This window comes from Carassius auratus, chromosome 3, assembly GCF_003368295.1.
Source record: "Carassius auratus strain Wakin chromosome 3, ASM336829v1, whole genome shotgun sequence".
Lineage (NCBI taxonomy): Eukaryota > Metazoa > Chordata > Actinopteri > Cypriniformes > Cyprinidae > Carassius > Carassius auratus.
In genome coordinates, this window is record NC_039245.1 from 1,719,465 (window position 1) to 1,727,257 (window position 7,793).

Genomic DNA, 7,793 nt, shown 5'->3' on the forward strand with positions numbered 1-7,793 from the left:
TTTATTTCACGTGGAAATGTTGGAACACTTTAAATGTATGCATTTAGCAGATGCTTTTATCCAAAGCGACTTACAATGCATTCAGGCTAACATGTTTTACCTAAAATGTGTTCCATGGGAATCGAACCCACAACCTTTTTCGCTGCTAACGCAATGCTCTACCACTGAAAGTCGTGACATTTGACATTCGGAATTCGTGCTCTGCATTTAACCCAAGTGCACACACACAGTAGTGAGAAGGGAACACACACAAATACACCGTGAACACTAGCTTTACCGGTTCTTAAACTAAAATCATAAAATCATCTTTTTATGCATTACACAAGCATTACACAGTCACAAATGAACAAACAAATTCTTAAAGAACTATTTGGACCTCAAGGAAGAGTTTTGAAATTCAAACCATTGTGGCTTGCTCATACAAACCAAGGGTTTGGAAAAGATGTGTGTGATGAGTGGATGTTTCAAAACAGGAGGAGTGTTCTTCAGGCTTGTGACAGACTGGTGGAGCAAACACAGAACTCCAGGAGCACTTTAAAGAGCACACATCTTCCCAAACTATCAGAATGGTATGTAAACATGGATATTTCAATAGACACTTTTATAATTCCATAAGTGTAGGTTGTTTAAGCGGATTATGTATGAGTGTAAAGATTTATATACAATATATATACATTTCTTGTTTTCATTCTATTTTCACATGCACATTGTTTTAAAAATGTAGCTTTCTTACAGACCATGAAGAAAATGTCATGCACAGCTATCAAGCAAGTCGGCACAGATTGTGCCCTGAAACCAAATATGGTCTTTATGCACCAATATTATTTTTAGGATTAAGATTAATAATGTGTTTAGTAGCACAGGGCTTGAGTTATCTCTCAGTAAACATACATCATCTGCTTAGAGGAGAGGAAAAGACCACGGCAGTCATTTCAACATTTTCAAGGGCAAAGTTTCAGCAATTACACTTGTACTGCATGTACTTGTGCAGGAAACATAAAGAACCAGAATGAGTTTCAGGGTGAGCCTGTTGTTCCTGACCATGACTGTGGTCGTAGTCTGTGGTCAGAAGAGACGTCTTGCAAAAGAGGAGTGGAACTACCGTGATGGCTGTTAGTGGATCCATGTATTTTTATTTAATAAAGCACACTAGTTCATTTATGCATTACTGTTCTTGCTGATATGTTATTAAGGTTTCAGATTTTTTTTGTTCAGATGAACCTGAAATATACTGCTAGATAATATTACTGTTGTAGTGATGAAAATGTCAGTGATATTGCTTTTCTGGTCCTCAGCTGAGAGAGTAAGCATGCGAGGAGTTGCAAATCTGACACAAGTGCTTGATGTCTGGAGGTTTGATATCCTGAAGAAAGTAAAAGGACTCCTGCAGAACGACCATCAGTCCTTGCTGCCTGACTACTCCAGGTACACTTTCATGAGCTTCAATGGGTTACATCAAACTCTCAGATTCAGGCATGCTTCCTCTCCGCAGACAGAAAACAGCAGAAAAAAAACGTTGTTATTTTGGTATCTGCAGCTGTGTCAAAATGTGGACTGTGTTCTTTCAGAGCAAAACATTTCATTATGCTGGAAACTTTGCAAAATATGAGATGTGCTTAATGGGAAACTACCTGGCTCCTTATGGTTTGGAATCTAGTCATCTTCTTATTCCTCAAAGCTATTTGCCAAACAGTGACTGCGGCGCTATACCGTGCTTCTCTCATATTTCTTTCTCTCTTTAACTCTTCCCAGGATCCAACCTCTCTCTGAGGCGCTGGATGACTTGTAGAAAGAGTTCAATGCCCTGAAAACTCATCTTGGTGAGCTAACTGAAAAGTTTGGACCATTGGAAACCTTTGTAGATGAACTGAAGGCCAAGAGGACCAGTGTGAGCACAGACTCTGCTAACCCGGTGCGCAGACGCGTCATTAAGAACAGGGGTCCTGTTGTCTCCTAAATGGCCGTGTTTAGATCTCTCCTAATATCAAACCACTATGATATAGATTCCTTTAGCAGCCTTTCCTTGAGCTTCTCACTCTTTTGGCATCTTGTTGCTGTATTTTGCTGGGACACCAGTAATAAACAATATGCTGAACATTGTGAATGTCCCTCGATGTGGTATTTTAAAGCAGCAATTTAAAAGTGACAGCCGTTCATTGTTAACAATGCAAAGAAATAATGGACACAGCTATAACAACAGGTCTTAATTATATAAATATTAAATATTCAAATATGCATGACTGTCAATGAATTGATATGTGGTATTTGCAGCTCTCAAAGTGATCAATGGCTTGTGCAGGTGTAAACTGATTATGAAAAAGCGGAGAACATTTCAGGAACACAATAAATTGTGTTTTTCATTGTGTATTTATGCTTATAATCGGATGAGCATGGTAATTAGATGCTGAATATCTCTTGGCTCATATTTGCCATCTCATGCAAGATATAATAAATTCAGTCTGTTGTATTCACTTCTAAGTTTCAGTGTGTTTGCTAACTTTTGGCATAATTCGTTTTGTGCATAATAGTTTGGTGTTTGTTTCATCATTCATTCAAAATGTACTCCCTCATTAAAATACATATACAAATAAGACACAGAACCTTTTAACTCTGTCACAGTTTCAATCTGAGCTCCACTGTCAACAGCAGAACTGCATATGCAGGGGCCCATACAAGTATCAGGACACTTTTGGACATCAAAGCCAAATACAATTCATGTTTTTCATTGCATAGATCAAATAGAATGGTTTTATATTCTGTTATATAATGCAAATACATTGTTTCATTGGTAATTATATCTAAAGTGTTCAGATTTTAGGCTCTACAAATATTGTTCACACACTTGTTTATGAAACTATTTTTGTATATGTCAATTGTTCATAAACCCTTCTTGCATAAATTGCTGTAGTCAATTCAATGCACTCATGTACATTCCTTCAATAATTAATGTAAGCATTGGTATGCAACTGATTTACACACAAATTCTATTTGTGTTTCAAAAATGAGGCCCATTCACAGACCACAAACTGTGACGCATAAATCTGACCGACCACCAGTAGGAAATACAATGTTATGTCCCTCTGTGGGTATATATTAAAAAGTGGTTAGGACACCGTGGTCATGAAGTCATGTACAGCTCAAATAAACCAAGTAATTACAGAGTTATCATACCACATCTTTTTATGTCTGTTATGTCATCTGTGTCCTAGAGGAACACAAAAGATATTAAAATAGCTATGTTCACAATGTACACTCGAGGACGGTCACATAACATAAATCATAAATCTCTTACATCTTTGAAGATTCATGAAGCATCACACTCAGCGGAGGGCAGAAAATGTGTTACACAGCCTTACATTGTATAATCATCTCTCATTCCCATAAGTAGCTTGAGCTGTAAATTGTTACACAGCCTTACATTGTATAATCATCTCTTATTCCCATAAGTAGCTTGAGCTGTAAATTCATTTCCATGACTGTAATCCGTCACTGGTGCTAAGTAATTTGAAAGTAATTGAAAGACAGTATCAAGTATCTTCTTTTGTTTCACATCCACATTAAAGCATTATTTTACAGAAGATTCAGTCATTTTCTTACACTCATGTTGTTCCACATCTGTATGACACAAACGGAGATGTTAGGAAGAATGTTCATGCTGCTCTTTTCGGGCAGTGAATAGGGACTGGTACTTTCAAACACTTTTTCAAGGTAGTTTTTTAAACGTTTCACGAAATATTAATCAGTGAGCACTTCTGATTTAAGCACTTCTGACTTTCAAACTAGGGTCAGCGCAAGGCATTTTGACTATTTTAAACATTTATAACTTATATGGCTTGAACACTTGTTACAGCTTTAACCTTGAGTCATGGACCACTTACATGACACAAGTCTCACAGTTCTGGGAAAATGACCATAAGGGGCATCTTTTAATGATTTCTCAGTCATTTACAGAGTTTTATAAGAAGCTCAATTGTAAAATAATATTACAGTTTTTTAAAGTTGGGAAGGAGAGTGAGTGCACTAGAATGATGAAGTTCCACATTTATTAGTTTCTGTTGAGCTATCTGGTTTGATTCAAGCCCAGTGCCCAGACGATGTCAGCACCTCCTACTGCAAGCTCAGAGAACTGCAACTTATGCTTGAGAAATCTGTGCGAACTGACTCCGAGGACATTTGGTATTGCTGTCATAAATCAATAATAGATCCATATTGAATATTTGGCAGGAATGTAGTTATGATTTCAACATTTCAACATCAGGAAGGTGCGAGATCAGTGCATGTATAATATTAACTAATATCAAAATCATGCATTTTCTGCACAGCAACAATACTTTAATATTGCATACGAGTTTCATATGATTATATAACAAAAAAAATATCTTTTAAATGTAGGTATCATAACAAAGTAAATTAATTAATATGATATGATTTTTAGAAACAAGGGTTTAAATACAATACTCTTCCAAGGCGTATGTGGCCTAAAAAGTGGAGATGCTTGCCATAATGTCTTTATAACTTCACTCTGCCTCTGCTTAGTTCCTGAAGATACATTCTTGAAAAATCCTCTCGAAACTAATGTATTCCACAGTTTTTCCAAGTATTAGAAATGCTAATTAATTCTTGCCTGCTTTATGTCTTTCTTGGATATCTTTATGTAACATGGTCCATACTGAGGTCAACCCGCCGTTGAAAGAGTGCACAATGCAACAATAAAATGCAATGACAGATACGCTTTCTTGACTGAGTTCCAATCAAAGTGCACAATCTTGACTAAATATTTAACAAGCTCTTGAGAAGTTAATCCAAAGATATTGGAGGTCTTACTACTGCAGATGTTGCCAAGATGATACAGTCTCAAGAATTATGTTAACTCATTTCTCTGTCCGGGTTCAACACCAAAGCAAATGCAATAACCTCGACCTAAAAGGTCAAATCAAGAGTGTTATTAGATTTTTTTTAAAATTCCAATCGAATGATGAAAAGAGATTATTTAAAGAAATGCCAGAAGAGAAATTTAATACATTAGAGTGATGCTTCAAGTGCATCAATCTTTGTATCTGTGCCAGACGGACTTACTGTGACCCTACAGCAGCTAAGAATAGTCCATTTACTGTTCGATGAAAGACTGGCAGAGCGTGCAGCTGAACCTCCTGAATAAGTAAAAATCGAGATAAATGGAAAAAATAAACATAGAGCTTTTCTTGTTTATGCCTGATCACTGTCCTTCAAAAATATTTATTCTGCATAACTCATCCTTATAACTCGATTTACATAAAAATTTGTAGAGCAAACAAAATATTATTTTTTCCAAGTAGCAATATATCAGAATGAAACCTCAAAACAAGGAGATTCAAAGATCAAGTTTATAGAAATATGATATAATAATATATAATATAATTATACTATTTACATTTATAAAATACAAAACGGCTTTGCTTTCAGTCATTGACCTGAAGTCAGATATTTAACATAGAACCATAAAATGATATGTGTACTGTTTATATTTTATTTAAATTGTTTTATTTAAAATGTGTTTTTTTTTTTTTTTACATGATTCCAAATTATTTATATTCATGATTTCAAATATTTGTACATGCTTTACATTTTGATTTCAGTATAGCAATTAGCAATTAAATTGTTTTATCTTTGAAATAGATTTGTTACATCATGACATATCATTCAGTTGCTGAATCAGGGAAATGTGACTGTGTTCATTTGTAACCTGTGTTTACCTATTATGAAAATAAAACATAGAAGACCACTGACTACATTTTTTGGTTCATGATGTTAAAGAACATTTCATAACGTCTCAGACAACTGTCCATTTGCGGCTACTGTGGTTTAATTATAAACACTATCGATAACTAATATTTACCATAGTAAAATATGTTACATTTTAGTATGATTGAAGATAAAAAAAATTCTTCCAGAACAGACTTTTATATGTGCATTCCCAGAAGAGATGAGAAATTGATTTGTGTTCAGCACCACAAAAAGAACATAAAGTGTCAATGTCAGGAAACCTCTTTTTTTAAGTAAAGCTTCACAGGATAGAAAAGATGAAGTAATTTTTAGGACACATCCTTAACCTTATTGGTTATTTGGTTTCAAACGTGGATTTTCACTGGTATTGGTACAGAAAACAGAAATTTTGGTCCCGTGACAATAAGCACTGACCATTCGATTTTTGCATAAAATGTGAAATGAACTCTTTTGTTTTGAATTATTTAATGAGGTCACACCACACTGGACATTAATAGGTTTGAAGAAGTGTTCTGGTTGCACTTGACAGAGAGATTATCATTTTCAATTATGGCATATAGGGTCGGATGGACACATATTACACAATCTTACAGTGTCTCAAACAGCTGTGCCAGGGATTAATCGAATAAAAGGCAGATGGAAAGGAGATTAAGTTGTCCCCTTCTTTCACAGCTCTCAGCTTCTTTGCAGTGTTATCAAAAGATTAGAACCATTTGACATGATGGTGATAGAGGCTCAGTCTAATGGTAAAAATAAAAATAAAATAAAAACCTGAGGAGACAGATGAACCAGGGATAACCTGATGGAAATAAGAACAATTATGTGTGACAGAACCATAATTTTAATTGTGCCATATGGCATACTTTCAGAATGTGACAAGTGAAATGCTGAATGCTTGGAGGTTGTTAGAGTTCTTAGGTAGTTTTGCTTTTGATTTTGCATTTCCACAAAAGTTACATACAGTGGATATAGTGAAGACCCCCCCCCCCCAAAAAAAAAGTAAATAAATAAATAATAAATACAATCACTGAGTTGGAAAATGATCACCCCTCCTTAACTCAATCGGGTGTAGCTAATAACCTTCTTAATGGCACACAAAGCACAACGTTTTCCTGGAGCATTTCAATGCTTGGTAGTTCAACTAAAGCAAACAATCAACTATGGGTGGCAAGTCATTGTCTCCGGGATAAAGCTGTAGACAGGCACAAGTCAAGGGATAGATACAAAAATCAATAAAGAAAGAAATTCAAAGGCTTTATCAATGCATAGAAGCAGGGTGTAGCTGGGGTTTGCAGGGTACCAGTGCAGGTTGTACCAGTGGGTTCTGTTTGACATTTATTTGTTTGAAAAAAGTCCCAATTTTTGGGTCCCAATTAAAAAAAAACAACAACAACAAAAAAAAACAATTTTACTGGTAGTCATCTGTATGAAGAATTTTTGGGGTATAATATGTCATAGTTTATTTTATTTGGTTACACTCACTTACATAAATAAACTATAGTGTCCTGCACCCACTAAAAAAATATATAATAAATAAAATCCGATGTCTGAATAATTTTTGGTTTGACTGGGGATTCATTCTTGTTTAAATTACAAAGTAATTCAGTCAAGAGCAGTGAGTGATTTTCTTTCTTTCAATTTCTTGGATTAACATTAAGGACACCGACATCAAATTATGTAATTTAAATTACCTAAATTATATTAGGCGTGGTCACTTTAAGAGACAATGCATCCAATATAATGATACACATTCGATTTCTGTCTCTACTCTTTACTTTCACTTAAGTAACCGACAGGGTTTTTTTTTTTTTTTTTTTGAGAATACTTTCCAAGACCGGTATTTTGACATAATTTTTATGTATTTGTTAGTACAAGATCAAGAAGAGGCCAATTTTGAAGCACTTTGAGACCCGTCTCTCAGCGTGTGCCCTGTGTGCAGAGAACAAAGTTGCCAATGGGAAGAAGGTTTCACCTTCACACAGCAAAACTGAGCACACAGTGGTTGAAGGAGAAAAAGGTGAATGTCCTTG

The 7,793-nt window shown here is 35.2% G+C and overlaps 1 long non-coding RNA gene across 1 annotated transcript; it reads left to right on the forward strand.

The window, feature by feature from the left end:
- Positions 1-231: 231 nt before the first annotated feature.
- LOC113041458 (uncharacterized) lies at positions 232-2,723 on the forward strand. The gene is made up of 4 exons (XR_003275394.1): positions 232-569; positions 992-1,112; positions 1,296-1,425; positions 1,753-2,723. It is a non-coding gene; the product is annotated as an uncharacterized LOC113041458 (long non-coding RNA).
- Positions 2,724-7,793: the final 5,070 nt, after the last annotated feature.